The sequence below is a fragment of the Lagenorhynchus albirostris genome, chromosome 3 (assembly GCF_949774975.1).
Source record: "Lagenorhynchus albirostris chromosome 3, mLagAlb1.1, whole genome shotgun sequence".
Taxonomy (NCBI): Eukaryota; Metazoa; Chordata; class Mammalia; order Artiodactyla; family Delphinidae; genus Lagenorhynchus; species Lagenorhynchus albirostris.
The window spans coordinates 127,600,059-127,620,025 of NC_083097.1; the positions used below are offsets into that span (position 1 = coordinate 127,600,059).

The 19,967-nt window shown below is 40.2% G+C and overlaps 1 pseudogene; it reads left to right on the forward strand.

Moving 5' to 3' along the window:
- Nucleotides 1–206: 206 nt before the first annotated feature.
- Nucleotides 207–1,748, forward strand: LOC132518533 (myelin expression factor 2-like; annotated as a pseudogene).
- Nucleotides 1,749–19,967: the final 18,219 nt, after the last annotated feature.

The following is a 19,967-nucleotide window of genomic DNA, read 5'->3' on the forward strand; positions in this document are numbered from 1 at the left end:
GCCCGCCGCCGCCACTACTGTAGCATTCAGGGCCCCTCAATGCAGGCGGCGGAGGCGGAGGCCGTGGCGGAGGGATGGCCGACGCAACAAACCCGAGGTGCTTAAGGCTGCTGGCGACGACAGCCAGCATCCGCAGCCCGCGGAGCCGCCGGGGAAAACCTCACCCGCCCGACCAGGAGAAGCAGCCGTCGCAGCACAGCGGCAGCTCCAATGGCGTTAAAATGGAGAATGATGAATCAAAGAAGAGAAACCTGAATTAAAAGAAAAATCTACAGGAAATAAGAGGGCCAATGGATTTCATCCTCATTCAAAAGACAAGAATTCAGGCACTGGAGAAACGAAGGGTCCAAATAGTAACAGAGTTTTTATTAGCAACATCCCATATGACATGAAATGGCAAACCATTAAAGATCTAATAAGAGGAAAAGTTGGGTCAGGTTACATACGTGGAGCTCTTTAAGGATGCGGAAGGAAAATCAAGGGGTTGTGGTGTGGTTGAATTCAAAGATGAAGAATTTGTCAAGAAAGCACTAGAAACTATGAACAAATATGATCTTAGTGGAAGACCCTTGAATATCAAAGAGGATCCTGATGGAGCAAATGCTCGTAGGGCATTGCCACTGACAGGGGGATCATTTCCAGGAGGACATGTACCCAACATGGGATCAGGATTGATGAATTTACCACCTTCCATTCTCAATAATCCAAACGTTCCTCCTGAGGTTATCAGTAATTTGCAGGCTGGGAGACTTGGTTCCACAATTTTTGTTGCTTGGTTCCACAATTTGTTGCTTCAAAGTTGGTTGGAAGGAGCCAAAGGAAGTGTTCAGCGTAGCTGGAACTGTAAAGCGGGCAGATATTAAAGAAGACAAAGATGGCAAGAGCAGAGGAATGGGCACAGTCACTTCTGAACAGGCAGTTGAAGCAGTTCAAGCAATTTCTATGTTCAATGGGCAGGTTTTCTTTGATAGACCTATGCATGTGAAAATGGATGACAAGTCTGTCCCTCATGAAAGCTACCGTTCATATGATAGTAACACACCACAATTACCACGTGGTCTTGGAGGCACTGGAATGGGACTTGGTCCATGTGGACAGCCTATTAGTGCCAGACAGTTGAACATAGGTGGTGGAATGGGAAAATTAGGTCCAAGTGGTATGGGAAAGGATGGTCCAGGTTTTGAAGGAATGAATAGAACTGGAGGAGGAATTGGGTTTGGTGGTCTGGAAGCAATGAATAGCATGGGAGGATTTGGAGGAGTTAGTCAAATGGGAGAGCTATACCGTGGTGCGATGACTAGTAGCATGGAGAGAGATTTTGGATGTGGTGATATTGGAATAAATCGAGGCTTTGGAGATTCCTTTGGTAGAGTTGGTGGTGGAATGGGTGGCATGATTAGTGTGACTGGAGGAATGGGGATGGGACTGGATCAGATGAGTTCCAGCTTTGATAGAATGGGACCAGGTATAGGGGCTATCCTGGAAAGGACTATCAATATGGATCGAAGATTTTTATCAGGTCCAATGGGAAGTGGAATGAGAGACAGAATAGGCTCCAAAGGCAGCCAGATATTTGTCAGAAATGTCATGTAATGTTTGCAGAAATAAAAATGGAGAATGGAAGGTCAAAAGGCTGTGGAACAGTCAGATCTGACTCCCCAGGATCAGCTGAAAAAGGCTGCAGAATAATGAATGGCATAAAAATCACTGGCAGAGAAATTGATGTTCTCTTGGATCATAATGCATAATTTGAAACCACGGTTGGAACATTCTTACATCTGTTTTGCTGAATCTCTTAGTAAAAGTCATTTTTTTAAGTAATACTGTATGCTTACAAAAGTTGTAAAAATGTACTTTTAAAACTCCCACCAGCTTTTAACAGTACAGTGTTAAATATACTCTGATTTTTGTTAATCTCAAGTTTGGATTTTTAAAGACAGCAAGTCTGGTCGTTCAGTTTAAATGAATGGTTGTACTATTTTTAATGAAATAAGCCATTTTCATGTTGTTTTCAGTTCTATGTAGTGGGATTTGTTTGTTCAAGTGTCCCCAGCTTTTATCAATGTATTGTAAGGTAAAACATAGGTGGTTTTTTCAAAACTTCTGTTTAATATATGTAATTGTCCTTGAAAAGCAAGGGCTCAGACAAATTAGGATATGATCTTGGTTGGTTATAAATTACTTTTTGTTGGTGATAAAGAATTATTGTAAGTTTTAGATTCTAAAGTTCAGAATATTTTTCATTTGACTTAAATGAAGAAATGGAATTTTCTTTCTCTGCCCTTCCCCATCATTCACATTTTCCACATAACACTATTAACATTAACCGCCACAGCCCCTTATTTTATTATTTCCAATAATTCCAAGTTCATATAGAACTGATAATGTTGCAATCCCCAAGTATAGTAATAGGCAGATTACTCCCAACTTTCTCTCTAGTTTCCAGCCATTAAGATGAACTGCTAAGAAAAGAAAAATAATTGAAATGTTGAGAAAGATGGTTATGTAAGTTAGTCCTCTACTGTTCACTTCTACAGGAGCAGATGCATTTATAAATGCAGTTTTAATAAACCATGGAACTCCTAGGCACAGCATATCGAACACGTTGGATCCCACAGTGGTAGACATAGCCATATCTCCTTTGCCTGCAAAAAAAGCATGCTGTTAAAATATGCATACCAATACTGTATTTTATTAATAAGCTTCATAAGAATAAACACTGGATACTTCTTCTGTTTGTTTTGGAAAATTGTTGTGTTAGAGCAAAAGTTACTGAGTTTGTATTTTTGAATTTTGGGGGGGGTTAGTGTTTGAAGTCTTAACATTTATTTATCCAATAATTATCTATTTATTAAACCATTTTTCAATAAGGTATGTAGATTACTTGTTGTTTTTCATCGTAACGTGGTTAATTATGATTTACTGCACATTTCAGATGAATATTATTTGGGGGTTTAGATTCAGTGAAATTAATCTGCTATTAAATAGTAAATCCTTCCCCTTGAGCCACTCTTTTTTTTTTCTTCAAAGTATGTTACTGAGGAAATAAATATTTTAAAGGTACCTTTGCTCAGTGTATTTCAGCCAGGCTTTTAAGAATGGACATTGCAGTTTGACGGACCTACTTCTTACCTTTTCTTAGAACAAACACACTTGCGATCGTGTCTGGTATGCTTGTTCCTGCTGCTAAGAAAGTAAGACCCATTACTGTATCTGGAATTTCTAATGTTTCCCCTGTAATAAACATAGATATTACAAGTTCCAAATCTTATAGATTCACTAACTGTTCTCTGCAGATATTTCTTTCCTGAAAAAGAAAATAGGCATATTTAGATTTCAGAACCAAGATGTACTTACTTAGATTTTAACTAGCAAAATATTTGAATAATATTGGTGAATTGGTAACCCAAGTAGCACAGATTTTTAATGGCATATATTGTTATTTGATACACAAAATTCTACCAAGGAGTAATTTCCCTACCTGCTATGCTTACAGAAGTTTTGGATGTCCACTGTTATCAAGGCTGTTGCTTAAAATACGCTAATGAGATTAGTCATTTTCTCTTTTCCTTTTTAAAAACATTTCCTAAAGAGGTCAGATTTAAGCAAATTATTTATAGCTGTTTTTAAGCTGTAAATGTGTTAACATGGTATGCATTTTTAAAGTCCCACTTTAGTGACAGACCTTAGTTTAGTGTTTTCTTTGGGAAATCATATATCTGAGGAAAACAAAATAGGATTCTGCTTGAGTCTATCTTTATGGTCCTAGTTTAATACTTCTGTTAAATCTGATGTCAGTTCAACATTTTTAACAAACGTATTCATTTTGGGAAACAACTAGAGGGAAGTTTTAAAAAAAAGTAAATGTAGCTGCTCTTAATATTGTAATTGAAAACTTACTTTAGAATTTTTTTTTTAAATGTTAATTAAAAGAACTTCAAGTAGCATGTTTATTGCATGCTTATATGTTGATATTGGAATTGCAGTTGGTTGTTAATTTTGTCACTGGTTTGCCAGAGTTCATACGTACATAAATAACACTAATATTTATCAAAAAATTTTTTTAAATTTTATATTGGAGTTTAGTTGATTAACTGTTTTGTTAGTTTCAGGTGTACAGCAAAGTGATTCAGTTATACATATACATGTATCTATTCTCTTTCAGATTCTTTTCCCATTTAGGTTATTGCAGAATATTGAGCAGAGTTCCCTGTGCTATACAATAGGTCCTTGTTGGTTATCTATTTTATATGAGTAGTGTGTATATGTCAATCCCAAACTCCCAATATATTCCTCCCCCACCAGCTTTCCCCTTTGGTAACCATAAGTTTGTTTTCTAAGTCTGTGAGTGTGTGTCAGTTTTGTAAATAAGTTCAGTTGTATCATTTTTTTGAGATTCTGCATGTAAGCGATATCATATACTTGTCTTTCCCTGTCTGACTTACTTCACTTTAGTATGATAATCTCCATGTCCATCCATGTTGCTGCAAATAGCATTATTTCCTTCCTTTTTAATGGCTGAGTAATATTCCATTGTATATATGTACCACATCTTCTTTATCCATTTATCTGTCAGTGGACATTTAGGTTGCTTCCATGTCTTGGCTGTTGTGAATAGTGCTGCTGTGAACGTTGGGGTGCACATATCCTTTTGAACCATGTTTTTCTCTGGATATATGCCCAGGAGTAGGATTGCTGGATCATATGGTAGCTCTATTTTTAGTTTTTTAAGGAACCTCCATACTGTTCTCCGTAGTGGCTGTACCAATTTACGTTCCCACCAACAGAGTAGGAGGGTTTCCTTTTCTCCACACCCTCTCCAGCATTTATTGCTTGTAGATTTTTTGATGATGACCATTCTGTCTTGTGTGAGGTGATATCTCATTGTAGTTTTGATTTGCATTTCTCTAATAATTAGCTATGTTGAGCATCTTTTCATGTTGCTGTTGCCCATCTGTATGTCTTCTTTAGAAAAATGTCTATTTAGGTCCTCTGTCCATTTTTTTTTTTAATACTACTCTTTATTTATTTATTTATTTTTGGCTGCTTTTGGGTCTTCATTGATGCACACAAGCTTTCTCTAGTTGCAGTGAGCGGGGGCTACTGTTTGTTGTGGGGTGTGGGCTTCTCATTGCGGTGGCTTCTCTTGTTGTGGAGCATGGGCTCTAGGCATGTGGGCTTCAGTAGTTACAGCACGTGGGCTCAGTAGTTGCGGCATGCAGGCCCTAGAGTGCAGGCTCAGTAGTTGTGGTGCATGGGCTTAGTTGCCCTGCGGCATGTGGGATCTTCCTGGACCAGGGATCGAACCCGTGTCCCCTGCATTGGCAGGCAGATTCTTAAACACTGTGCCACCAGGGAAGTCCCCTGTCCATTTTTTTGATTGGGTTGTTTGTTGTCTCTCTCAATTTTTAAAATTTGAATTTGTGGTCAACATTTAAAAATCAAAAGATAGCTAATAAAAATGTAAAGTTCCAGTGTCTTTGAAAATGAGAATATCTGGTTATACTCAGCCCACATTACTGCATGGTAAAAATTGGCTGGGGTAGCCTCTCTCCTCCCTTCAGTCGCTGGACTTGCTAGTTTCCCCCACTCCCCACCAGGCCTCAGTGTGTTCTCAACACTGAGACTGAGTGGCAGCTGCTATCTGTTCACTGACACTTGGTCTGCTTTACTTGTTTCCATTGCCTACCTGGTTCTGCAGACATTGGAATTGGCAGCTGTTTGCACAGAGCTGATTATACTCCTTACGTTCAAAGGATGTGTTGACCTTTGCTACCCGTGAGGAAGTCAGGGCAGGGATTATTGTGCCCATTTTCCAGATTGGGAAACTGAGGCCCAAAGATAAACAAGTTGCCCAGGATCACATAGCAACTTTAGTGCTGAGATGGGAGTAGTTTTATGGATGCTTAAGCTTTGCATTTGGTTTGTAATTTTTGACTATGAGAACATGGAGACATTTAATTTTTTCCCACTGTCCTCTGGTCCCACAACTATAAAAAGAGAATACTGGTTTAGATTAGTAGTTTCCAGACTTCGTGGATTTCTAAAATTCCCAAAAAATTGGGGTACCCAAACACAGGGTTGTCAACATTGGTATCAACTTACAAAACAAAACCCCAAACATTTGCTACCACCACTATTTCATAAAAGAAGGGATAAATAATAACTATAAAAGATGGAAGAACATAGTCTCAGAATAAAGGAGGTTTCTTTCATCAAAGTGTCTATGCATATGTACAAATATTATTAAACATTTCCTTAATTTTCCATTTCACCATGGCAGATAGAGGCACTAGTTTTGGGGGAGTGGCTGGCTTGGGAGATCTTTAAGGTTATGTCTAGCTTACTCATTCTAGATCTTTTTTTTTTTTTTTTCCAGTGCTGTAGTGAGAGCCAGTTCACCAAGCCAGCCCCCAAATATACATCAGAATATCTGCAGTGTCCTGGGCAGTTATTTGGGCACATGCCCTTCTGGTTTCTCTTCTGCTCCTGTTTCCAGATCCTCTGGCCTTCATGAGTAGAAAGAAATCACCTGGTCCTTATGAAAAGATTATTCAATAGTTGGGAGTTAGTTTCTGGTCACAAATGGAGCATTCACTGGATAGAACCATGCTAAGGGCTCTCTGAGGGGGTGACAAATAAGAAGCTGGACACAGGGCCTGCCTGATCTCAGAAAGTACCAATTCTGAGAAAACAGTCTTAGAAAACTGGAGAAAAATAAGCTTTACAGGAGAGGTCGAGAGAGAAGTGGTTGAGTTCCAATTCTGCTACCAATTTACTGTGCAACCTTGGACAATCCACCCTCCACCCCCCCGACTCTGTGCCTGAGTTTCGTTCTCCATAAAGCAGACGGATTGGGTTGGATGCTTTAAGCTTTTTTTTAGTTCCCATATGCGATGATTTAATGTAATTCAATTCATAAAATCAAAATATAAATGGGGAAGGCCCTTACAGGTCATCTAGTAGAAGTACCCTTCTGTCTATTTAACTACCTGCAAATGAAACCTCTCAGCCACAGCTTCAAGGGACCCCAGATGTCCCTTCCATCCCTCAGAGCAGTGCTTTGCTCTGAGAGAGGCAGGGAGGTGGAGTGGTGGAGTTACCCAGTGTGCCATTCGTGGGTTAGGAAAGGGTCTTCTTGTTTCATCAAGAGCCCAACTTTCCTGTCCCTAGGCTACAGGGCTCTTAGGAGGAGCAATCTTCCTTTTCTGCTGTGTTCGTTGACTCCAGTTCACCTTTTCTTTTTATTTTCAGTTAGGAGCAAATTATGACCACCTCTGTGGGTTTACTTACTTGCTGAAATTTTTTCTTTGGAACCTCAGGGCATGTGGGGTAGAAGGGGTGGGTGGGACTCATGGGTCCTTAGAATATCAGGGTTGGAGAGACACACAGAGAGGATCCAGTTTGGATCCCCAGCTGAAGTGTGAGTCACTCCAGTCACCTTCCTATCAAATGCTTATCCAGCCTTCCCTTGACTACCAAAGAGAAGCGCTCTGTATTTTGGCGTAACACTGAGTGATGTTCCTTTTACTGAGCTGAAATCTCTTTTCTGTGATTTTTTACCAGTTGTTTCTGGCTCTGTCCTCTGCAGCCACTCAGGAGAAATCTGTTTCCTTTTCAGTTCTCAGGTCAGACCTGTAGACTTTTCTTGCAGCTGAGCATTTCCTGCACCCTCACCCATTTCTCTTTTGATATAATTTGTAAACTTTCTCCTTGGGCCTCACCCTGATTTGCTTATTCAGTTTCTTTCAACAAGTGAGTAATTTTTATCATACAACAAATGAGTAATATTTACTAAGTGCCTACCGTATGCTAGGTATTGTGCTGGGTGTTGGTGATGGAGTGGAGATTAAAACCCGCTTCCTGGCTTCTGGGATGTGGTGGGAAGAACATGCCGTTGAGTGAGGAATTCGAAGTTAGAGTGGTTGGGTTTGAACTCCAGCTCTACCACTTACCATTTTGTGCCACTGGACAAGTTGTTCAACCTCTCGGATCCGCAGTTTCCCCATCTGTTGAATGGAGGGAAATAATAACGACTACTTCATTAGGGTTATTAGTAGTTAATAAATAAAAAGTGCTTATCTATTTTGATGATCTATCCCTATGTTTCTAAATATTGAAGGTTAAAATAATTCAATTTGCAAAAACAAGTGCTTAGAGTCAAGCTTGGCACATTCTAAACACTGAAAAAATGTTAGCTCTGGTTACTGTGATGGAGCAGAAGACACTGAGGTGTATAGACTGAGGAATTCACTAAGCTACTTCACTAAGGAAGTAGCTTTTAAGCTGAGGGTTTGCAAGGTGGGCAAGAGCTGGTTAGGTGTCAAGGGAGAGGAGAGCAGTTCAGACAGAGGAAACAGCATGTGCAAAGGTCCTGAGGAGAAGATCTTGGCACGTGGCAGGAGCTGAAAGCAAGCCAACGTGGATGGCGCTTTATTAGTGAGAGAGGGAGAGCAGTGGGGGACATGGGGCTGGAGTGGTGACTAGGGCTGTGTAACGCAGGACTGCATATGTCATTTGAAGGACTTAGGTATTCTAAGATCAATGGCCAGCTTTAAGTGGTGGAGAAGCATGACAAAGATTTGCTTTTTAAGATCACTCTGGGGCTTCCCTGGTGGTGCAGTGGTTGAGAGTCCGCCTGCCAATGCAGGGCACACGGGTTCGTGCCCCGGTCCAGGAAGATCCCACATGCCGCGGAGCAGCTGGGCCCGTGAGCCATGGCCGCTGAGCCTGCGTGTCCGGAGCCTGTGCTCCGCAACAGGAGAGGCCACAACAGTGAGAGGCCCGCGTACCGCAAAAAAAAAAAAAAAAAAAAAAAAAAGAAAAGATCACTCTGGCTTCTCCATGGATTCTGAATATATGGAATTCTTTGGAATCCATGTCTTTTAATTTGTACCCTCTTATTAGCGCAACCAAGGATCATATTTGTTCTTTAGGCGGTCTTAAAAAAACAGTGGCTCATATCCAGGGTCTTATTACAAAGGCCTTGCTTTCACTTACTAGTCTTCAGTCTCCCCAAAGAATTATGTGATAAAGGCTTAAAGTATTATCCTATATAGAAAAGTGACAATCGTTTAGGTTGGAAATCTTTAGATTACGGGAGCACAAACTCCACCTATATGGGTTCTGGCATTGTAACCGGTGGTGGCAAGGAAGATCTTCAGATAGTCCTGAAATCCTGAGGTGGTCTGAGCCCTCTGCTCTCCAGGCATGGGTGCCTTTGACTGTGCACCATTTTGGGATGCCCATGGAGTCGAGTGAGGCCTTTGAACCAAGTCTTGGGTGGAGAGACAATTCTTTTATGAGGTACCATGCCCCCACTCCTTTCCGGTCAATGGAACTAAAATAATAGGGCAAGAGGTAGGTGGATTGTAAGTGACCCATTGACATCAGAATGACAGATCAAATAATTTATTTTCTTCTAAATCTGGACTATGCTGCTATAACTCCCAGGAACTATTTTTAGCGCCCATCACTCTTGTTCTACTTGTGAGCATTTATTGGGGTGTGCACACACGCACACATACACACTGCTTAAAGAGACACACACACTCACATGTCCTCAAACGGAAGCAGGTGTGAGCACGTATACACGAGTGACCTTGATCACAAGAGCACGTCCAGCCTCCCAACTCACAGTGTCCCCCCTTGACCTACAGACTCACACATCCCTGCAAGCACATCCCACACAGGCCTGCCTTTAGATCTGAAGAGGTCATCTGGCCATCTCCTGCTTCCTTCTGTGTCCTGGTTAACTGCCTGAGAAGTGGTTAGGATCTTGCTGCTCAAAGTGATGTTGGTAGACCAGCAGCATTGGCTGGCATCGCCTGGGGGCTGTTAAAAAGGCACACTCTCAGGCGCTACCCCAGGCCTCCTGCGTAAGAATCTGTCTTTTAACAAGATCCCCAGGTGGTTTGTATGCATACTGAAGTTTGAGAAGCCCTTAGCTAAAATATTTGCCTTCTTTGGTAAACACAGCTGCAGCTCCAACCAGAGGAACTCTGCTTTTATGTTTTACGCCAATGGCTTTCACAGAGGATTTTGCTGGAAGAGAGGGCTCCCCTGCTAGGGTGAGTGTGAAACTGCCGCACCACACTGTGGGCTCTCAGGCTTATAGGATCTGGTCTCCTCTCAGAGCTGCCTCTATGGCTGCATTCTTCTATCTGGGACCTTCTCATAAACTTTTCCTGTTTGCTTTGCTGTTTGTTTCTCTCTCGCCTCCTCTCCCTTTGCATGGCTAAATCCCTTGCAAGAGCAGATCTGTCAGTTTCAATTTAGCCATCTTATAGGCTTCCAGTTCACTGTGTCTCTTTACTAATACTGAGCACACTTGGAATTATGTGCTCAAGTCCACCTCTCCAAGAGATTACAAACTCCATCAGGTGAGGAATTACGTCTGTCTTGTTACCTGTATAGGCACACAATAAATATGCATTCAAAGAATGAATGATAAAGGTAGCTTATTCTAAGAGGAGTATGAGTAAAAGTCATTCACTCATTCATTCATTCACACAGAAAACATTTCTTGAGCATCTACTGTGTACCAAGCAGTGTATGGAGTCCTGGGAACATACATGGCTCAGGTCTGGGTCCTGACTTTGTTGCTCAGAGTATAGTAGGTGGAGATGGATGTGTAAACCCCTAGGTACAGGTGGAAGCCCATATCGGTTACCATGAGACACAAAGGAAGAAGGGGCTGATTGTATCTTGTCCCTGCGATGATTTGTTAATATCTCAGCCAGGCTTTGAGCTGCTTTGTTTCTCTCTCAGTGAGGAACTTGCTATTCCAAGGAGCTTTCTCAGAAGGAACCCTTGGCTTAGAGGACATTCTAAATCTTGATTCTGAATTTTTCTTAATTTCCATGGGTAAATTTCTCAAGCATAAATATTGATTTTTAATGAATAAATCTCTGACTTCTCTCTCTTTTTTTTTTTTTTTGCGGTACGTGGGCCTCTCACTGTTGTGGCCTCTCCCATTGCGGAGCACAGGCTCCGGACGCGCAGGCTCAGCGGCCATGGCTCAGGGGCCCAGCCGCTCTGCGGCATGTGGGATCTTCCCGGACCGGGGCACGAACCCGTATCCCCTGCATTGGGACTCTCAACCACTGCACCACCAGGGAAGCCCTGACTTCTCTTTTTTTTAAAGCAGTGCTCTTCTATTTCAGTTTGTTGGGGGTGGTTCCCTATCCTTCATTTCTCCCCAGAGGTCAGATGTAGAATCAACCCAAATATAAAGACAAAGCAAAGGCCTGAATAAGGAAAATCCTGGACAGCTTAGGCAATTTCTTCTTTCTTTCCTGCTGTCTCTCTTTCCATCCCTCCATCCTTCTTTCTCCTTTCTTTTGTTCTTAGGATTCAGTATCATTCACCTCCACACACGGCTTATCATCTTAGCGGAGCAAAGAGATAAACAAGCAATGTAGCTAAGTGTGCCATATGTTCTGATGGGAAGGGCGAGTTGCTCTGAGGGCACACAGCAGAAGTATCTGTCCTAGTCCAGAGTCAGCCTCCTGAGAGGCTGAGAACTGGGGATTGAGAACTGGGGATGAACAAGTGTTAGGGGAAGTGTCAGAGGTTGAGGTCAGTGCCAGGGTAGGGGGGCAGTCAGAGTGGTGGGAGTGTTGCAGGTAGCGCATAGCATGTGCAAAGGCCCGGAAGCAAGAGGGAGCACAAAATGTTGGGGGAGCTGAGAGAGGAGCAGCAGTGGCTGGGACATAGGGGCTTGGAGGGAAGGAGTTTGGGGGTGATGGGGAGGCAGTGGCCTCATGGTGCAGGACTCAGTAAGCCACTTGCAGTTGTTTGGACTTGGTCCTGGGCAAATGGGGAACTAATGAAGGGTTTTAGGCTGAGGAGTGGTATGACCATATTTGAGTATTGCTAAGGTTGCTAGTATGGAGAACATATTCATGGGATAAGTCTGAAGGTAGGGCAGCTAGACAGGGGGCTGTTGTATTTGCTCTGGATGAGCAAAGTAGCGAGTGTGCTCCTGGAGACGGGGCTTAACGGCACTAAAGGCCACCTTGACCCTGGGGGGTGGGGGAAGGGTTGGGTGGTGGTTTGGCAACTACCAAAATAAGATGCCTTTTTGGAAAGTGTTTTAAAAAATGTAAGCTGCACCCATAAGGATGATTCTAACTGGGAAGTGAATTAATGATTTCCTGTGACTCCAGTCTACCCTGGAACAGGTCCCCAAATGGGCAAATTGGGGGTGAGTTATGTGGAGGGATTTTAGAGACCTCCGAAGTCCCTCTGCCCTGTACCACTTTCCCTCACATCCTGTAGATGTCTCAATTCTATCGCTGACACCTTGGCTAACACACAAATCCAAATGGCCCTGTACTATTAAGTTAAGGTGTAACAAATGTATTTACGTTGCAGGAAAACACTGTTTGTGCCTGCATGGATTTGGTCCTGAGTTCTTTCCCTGGCCTGAAATTCTCTGTCCGGTAATAATGGATTTTCATGTATTTTCTCCCATTGATCTGCAGTCCTCATAAAATCCATAAGAGGTGGGTGGAGAGGTCTGGGATTATTATTCCCATTTAACAGATGAGGAAGTGGAGGAAGGCTCCGGAAAGAAGCTGAATTGCCCAAGGTTAATGGCAGAGTCCAGACTAGAGACTGGGGCCTTCCTCCTGCAATGGCCTCCTCCCTACTCCAGACAAGTCCAAGTGCAGAGTTAGCTGACCCAACCTGAAACTGGAGGGAGGGGCGAGCAGAGGGCTGGGGAGAGGAGAAGGGTACAGGCATCCATCTGGTGGGAGCCCACCTGCCTGAGACTTTCTGGCGGTTCCTTTCCCTGCAATCTCTTTGGGCAATCTCCCAACCCAGGGACCTTCCTGTGGGCTCATTCATCGTATTTGCTTTCTGCTCTGCCAGGGGGATGGGAGAGTCAAAAAGCATTTGCTATAGGCTTTTATTTCACTTATTTATTTCTTAGATGAGTGAGGAATGGAAACGGATCAAGGGGGGAATGTCAGGCCAGAAGAGGGGAGACAGGGAACATCGCTGATAAAATATTAGCAGACCCTCTGCATGAGGCCTGTTAAAGGAGAAATAATGACATTAAATATCTTTGTGTCAGCAAAGTTCTTTATGGCTCAGAAAATGCTTCCATCTCCATCTTCTCACTCAACCCCTTTCTAGTACTTTCCTGGTATGTTTGTTGAAGCGAAGAAATGAGATAGTGTCATAAAGTATGTGGTAGAAGTGCCCAACTATCACGAACACCTCGTCTTCCTCCTTCATCCCTCCGTTGCACTGGGTACAATTTCAGTGATAACATTCAAAATTGCTTGCATTTATCGAGCACTTACTATAAGGCAGACACTATGCTAAGCTCCTTGCAGGCCTTATCCCATTTAATCTTCATAACAGTCTTCTAAGGAAGGGAATATGACACTTCTTTTAGAGATGAGAATATGGTGGCCAGAGAAGTAAGCCTGCTAGATACGTCAGCACAGCTATATTGTGGAAGAGCTAGATTTTGCATCCAGGCTGTCTTCAAGCTCCTTGCTGCCTCTCAGTCAAAAGTATTGTCTCCTCTCTCCTCCTCAAATCTGTCTGAGCTCCCACTACCAGCATCTTTGCCCTTAAAACAGTGATTCTCAACCTTGGCTGCACATTGGAATCACTGGAAGAGATTTAAAAAACACTGATGCCTGGGTCCCACCCCAGCTACCCTGATGTAAGTGGTCTGGGGTGTGGCCTGGGCCTTGGCATTTTAAAAGCTCCCTGGGTGAGTCCATTTTGTACAGCCAGGGTTGAGACACAGCTGTAAGGTGTTTGTAATGGCATTTGCCTCTCCCACGTTTCACAGGTTGACTAGGTTTTTGCTTACTCATGGGACCTTAGATACCTACAGGGATCAGGCAGGTAGAAACAGTTTAGTTGGTAGGCTTTTTTTTTTTAAACAACAAAGTGAAAGTGTGATAATAAAGACAATTGGGAGGACGTTAGGGAGTGGTGGGGACAGTGGTAAACTTAAGAGCCCTTACCCACATAAGGAGGAACCATGCTACTCCAATCAGTTACTGCCATCTGGGCCCAGAGTGGCCAAGTCTTATTTTTCTCAAGAGCAGATGAAAGTCACTATTTATTATGGGAAATACCCCAATTTTTAAATGTTGACAATCCCTTTTAAAATATTAAAACACTGTCTGGGACTTCCCTGGTGGCTCAGTGGTTAAGAATCCTGCCAATGCAGGGGACACGGGTTCAAGCCCTGATCCGGGAAGATCCCACATGCCGTGGAGCAACTAAGCCCATGCACCACAACTACTGAGCCTGTGCTCTAGAGCCTGTGAACCACAACTACTGAAGCCCATGTGCCACAACTACTGAAGCCTGCACGCCTAGAGCCCGTGCTCTGCAACAAGAGAAGCCACCGCAATGAGAAGCCTGCGCACTGCAACGAAGAGTAGCCCCCGCTCACTGCAACTAGAGAAAGCCCGTGCACAGCAACAAAGACCAAACGCAGCCATAACTAACTAACTAACAGCTAACTAACTATCTAACAAAAAAACCCATAACACCATCTAGATTAAAGATGTTTAGTTTTCAGATGTACCTTGTGGGCCCCCGGTTCATGTTCTCTCTCTTAATTTTTTTACTCTACAAACTACTCAGAACCCTGGTCCTTAGGGTTTATTTATCTGACCACAAATCACCTTGTGTTGTTAATTTACATTAAATAGCTTATGATTTTTAAATTGGTAAATGTAATACATGTATTCAGTTTAGAAAGTACAAAACATGCACATAAAGGACAAATAAAAATCATCTATGTTCTCTCTACCCAGAAACAAACATGTTGTGAATACGTTCAGTCTTTACTTCTCTATCACATACAGATCATTAGATATGGAACATGGTAAAAATACAGATTCCTGGGTTCTGCTCTTGGGCCCATTAGTAGTCCTGGGGGAGGCCCAGGAATCTGAACGTATAACATGTTTTAAGTAGATTATGATATACAGCTGGCATTGCAACGCTCTTTTCTTAAAAAGTAGGCTTTCAAAAACATGTTTTTCTTATGTCATTTAGTATTCTGTGTAATTAATGCTTATGTAACATTTTATCATTTGCATATATCACAAGCTATTCTTTATCATTGGACATTTACAGTGTAAACAATGTTTTATATAATGAATAATGGTGAAATGAACATCTCTCTAAATAAATTATCTTATATACCCATTTCATTAGGATAAATTCCTACAAGTAGAATCATTGGATCAATAAATATGTATATATTCAGGCTTCTGTTATAAATGGCCAAATTGTCTTCTGCAAAGACTTAAAAAAATTAAACAGTTTACATGTTTGTCTTCTGTAGAGAGCAGAGAATCCGTTTCTCTCTGTCTCTGTTAAAACTGGGAATTAACATTTAAAACTAATTCAGTAGAAGCAAATGCAGCTTATTTTTATTTGAATTTGATTGTTGCATGCTAGAGAGGTTGAACATTTTTTTCTTTTTCTTTTTTGCCATTTATATCTCTGTTAATGATTGTCCCTTTCCTACTTATTCTTGTTTATATTAAGGGCTTTATATCTTTTTCTGTCACGTATGTGAAACCCCTTTTTCCAATTTTAAAATTTGCCTTTTAATATTAAAAAGTGTTTTTCATTCTGAAATTCTAATTCAGTATAGTCAAATCTGTAGATGTTTTTTCTTTATGTAGATATTTTTTTCTTTATGTGCGTGAGGATTTATATAATCTCAAGTTTAAAAAACTCACATACATTTTCTTCTACTTAAGAACTACATTTTAAATTTCATTCTTAAACCCACTGCAAATTATTTTTGGCATATAATGCAAGATGCCATTCAAATTTTTATTTCAAGTTCTTCCTTTGCTATTAAAATAGTCAAGTTTTTTTTTAATGTCTTTTTCAGTGAATTTTGTTGACTTATCTTTTCCTAGAAAATAATCTATTTCAATGAGATTTAAAAAATTTATTAGTGTTCTTTATACTGAAAAAGAAAATCTTTCTCATTTCTAATATTTTACATTTGCTTTAGCTTTCTTCTCAGATTTTCTAGAAGTATTTATTAAAATTGGATGGTCCCTTGGATAATTTATTCAAGTCAACTTATCAATCAGTTAAATTCATTACTTTTTGCTGTTGGATTTATTATTTTTGCTTACCTTAGTTTATTATTTTTCTAATATCTTCAATGCTTAATCCATTTATTTCCACTTTTTCTTGTTGAATAATGACACATGTGAAGTTATAAATTTTAATACGGGTATAGTTTTGCCTACATCTCATATACTTTGATATGTAGAAGTCTCAAACTTTATTATTCTTGAAATAATTGGTAATAATTATTTTCAGTTTCAGCCAACAGCTAGTATTTAGGAGAGTATTAATAATTTCTAAGTTGTTATTTTAAAAACTTGAATCTAATTTCTAGGTTTATTGCATTATGATCTGAAATGTGATCTATACATATATTTTTGCAGCTTATTGAGGTATTCATTGTGGCTCAATAAATAATCATTTTTATGACTCTTTCATAAGTGCTAGAAGGAAGCTGCATCCCATTATTGTAGGGAAGCCCAGTTTGTTAAATCATAATTAATTTACGTTATTTATGTCCTTGTCTTAATTTTTGTTCACTTTTCCAGTCAAAGATTTAGGTGTATTTAATGATCTCAGTACTATTTTTTTGCCTTAATATCTATATAATGTTATTTATTTCAAAGAAATTTCTTGGTGCATAAAAATCTGGTATTTTTCACTATGCGTTTTATTCTTTCTAACATATTTGTTTTATTTTCTTTAAGGTTTCTTTTTTTGAACACTGAACTCAACTTTTTTGGTAACAATATTGTGATCCCAATTTTTTTGATAAGTTGCCTGTCATGTCTTTCTCCATTTCTTTAGTTTTTTTTTTTTTTGCGATACGCGGGCCTCTCACTGTTGTGGCCTCTCCCGTTGTGGAGCACAGGCTCCGGACGCGCAGGCTCAGCGGCCATGGCTCAGCGGCCCAGGCACTCTGCGGCATGTGGGATCTTCCTGGACCGGGGCACGAACCCATGTCCTCTGCATCGACAGGCGGACTCTCAACGACTGTGCCACCAGGGAAGCCCTCTCCATTTCTTTAGTTTTAAAACTTTTTCTGGATGTATATTACTAGGTTTTAGAGATGCTTTTCAATAACATGGAATTTAGTTGTGTGTGTGGCAAGTGTTTACTCACTTTGAGAGTTGTTAGTTAAGAGAGTTGGTAAACTCATTTGTATTTATTTTTAATGTCTATTATACAGTCTTTTATTTTATGTTACTTTATACTTCATTGTTTTATTCTCTGTGTTTTATGGAGTATATGTTGCTATTTTTTTCCTAGTGTTTTTGAATAGTTATATCCTATTTGTGATTACTTAAAATGTTTGTGAGAACAATATATAATCCATATTTATCTAATTTCATCAAAAGCAAAACTGTATTTACTTTAAAACATTTATTATATGTTTAGTAAACTTCTGATCTCCTACATGCACATCTCACTCTTTGTTCATATAATCTTGGGATTTAGATCTAGATTATTCATGCTAAATTAGTCATTTTTATATTCTACTTCAATAATAATTTTCACATTATTTGTTCTAGAGTTGTAGTTATGGAGATTCATCTCACTACCTGATTTTAGTGTTTACTGTTCATCTTTTTATACCATCAATCCTCTATTTCTAAAGTCTTCCTTTTTTTTTTTCCTCCTTTCTTTGCTCTTTGGGGTATACCTTTAAATAGTTTTTTGAAAGAACTGAACACAGCGTGTTTTTCTGAGCCCTAGCCTACCTAGTACTAATTGGCTGAGAGTGATTCTTAGGTTATAATTCATTTCAGAGCAGAAATATGAGAACTAGCTGATTTTTGTTCCTTCATAGAAATCCCATTCTTTTCTTTTTAAAATCACTGCATACATATAGTATTCTTCCCTTTACTCATATAATTTCTAAAAAGATGATGGCACTTTTTTTTGTGAGGGTGGCTTTTAATTGATCAGGAAACCAGTGGACCTTCTCAATATGTATATTCATGAGTCTTTTCCATCTGAGCACATTTCAGTTTGGTGTTATCTTTGGTTATTGCCACTATTTCTTTTTTTCTAATGGGATTTTCAGAAATGCTAACTATCTACATATTAGCTTTTTATTTTCTTTCTTCCAATTTTCTCATGGTTTTTATCTTTTACTCTTTCTCTTTGCAGTCATGGGAGAGCATCTCACATTACTATTATGATTTTCTACGTTATCAGTTATGCTTATTTACTGCCTCTCCTGTGTAGTTTGATTCTGTGATTATATTTTTAGTTTTTATTAAAACTTTCTAAAAATCTCATCCATTTTTACTTCATTCTATCCTTTTACCTCATTGGGTCATATCGTATTTATTACCTTTTCATATTGGCCATCCGTTCTCATGGCTTTCTGCTTACTTCCTGAATGCTATATCTTAGTGCTCTCTGTTGAGAATATAAAAGTTTTCTCAAATTTTCTTCTGTATCTTGCAGTAGATTATTTCTGGGGTCTTTAGGATAATCTTCCTTTTCCTTTTTTCTGGATTTTTTCCCCCACAAAGCCTGTAACATTTTTTCACACTAGTTATCCTTCTAAGTATCTCAGAACCTTCAGTTTGTCGATATTCAAGGATATAGCCTTCCCCTGGCTCTCATCCAAGTGTATTTCTGTGGTGATGGGTCAGCTTTACAGCTAGAGGGCAATGTGATGTGAATAGCTCACCATATGATTTCTAGTTTCTTAAATATTCATCTATGACCGTGGTCCTCAACTGAGGGAGATTTTGTCCCCCAAGGGGCATTTGATAATGTCTGGAGACACTTTTGGTTGTTACAAATTGGGGAGGAGTGTGTATCTAGTGAATGGAGGCCAGGGATGCTGTTGAACACCCTGTAATGTATAAGATACTCCCACAAAAAAAGAATTATGTGACCCTAAGAGTTAATAGTGCCAAAATTGAGAAACTCTGATCTATGACAGATCTCTGATCTGCTCTGCTAAGGTGGCATTTCATCCTAGTTCCTCTATCTTTCTTTCTGATACTCTGAATCAATAGAACACATGTAAAATCCAATTTTCAGTGTCTATTGCTTCCCCAAATCCTTTTTTTTTTCTTTTCCAGATTGAATAACTTTATATATACAAATGACAAGTTCTGGGATGCAGCTTACCATTCCCAGCTCTCCCTGCTTCGTGCCCACAGAAGTGCTGTCTCTCAAAGGATATAGAATTAGGGCGTTAGGAGTAGCAGTATGAGAATGGGTGGATCAGGGAAGGGCGTCTTCATTCATTTAGCAAATATCTAATTAGTGCACACTGTGTATCAAGCACTGTGTTAGGGCCTTCTCAAAAGGCAGCATCCATGTACTATCGAGTTGGCTGTTTGGTGACTTGCTCAAGTCTCTGGGTAGGGCAGAGAGTAGGGAGATACGTTTTTAGGGTTTCAGGAGATGAAACCTGGTATACCTGGTATCTTGAGGCAATACTTGGCTAAATTTTTCTCTAGCAAAATCAGCTGCCTCACCATTAGTAAACATTCCTACGAGAGTCTGGTTTTTTGTTTTTAATTATGAATTTTTATGTGTTTTCCTCTATCGTCCGGATATTTTAGCGGGCAGCTGACAAAGACTGCATCAGGGGCTAATAAGCAGATGCAGTTTAGAGTTCTGTTTGATTTTTTAATAAGTACATATTAGGTCTCCCCTACCAAACTCTTCCCTCCTTGAAAGAAGGAGCTACATTTTATCTGTCTTTGTAACCCTCATGGAATCCTGTGTAATGATATTTGGCAATGACTTGTTCAGTGATAAGGTTTTATCTGAATTCATAACATGAGGACCAGGGAGAATTTACCACACACCTCTTTGGACTATATAGTATGGCTGAAGTATGGCTTAGTGATTTGGCTCTAGAGACGGGGTTTGTAGAGACTCTGGGC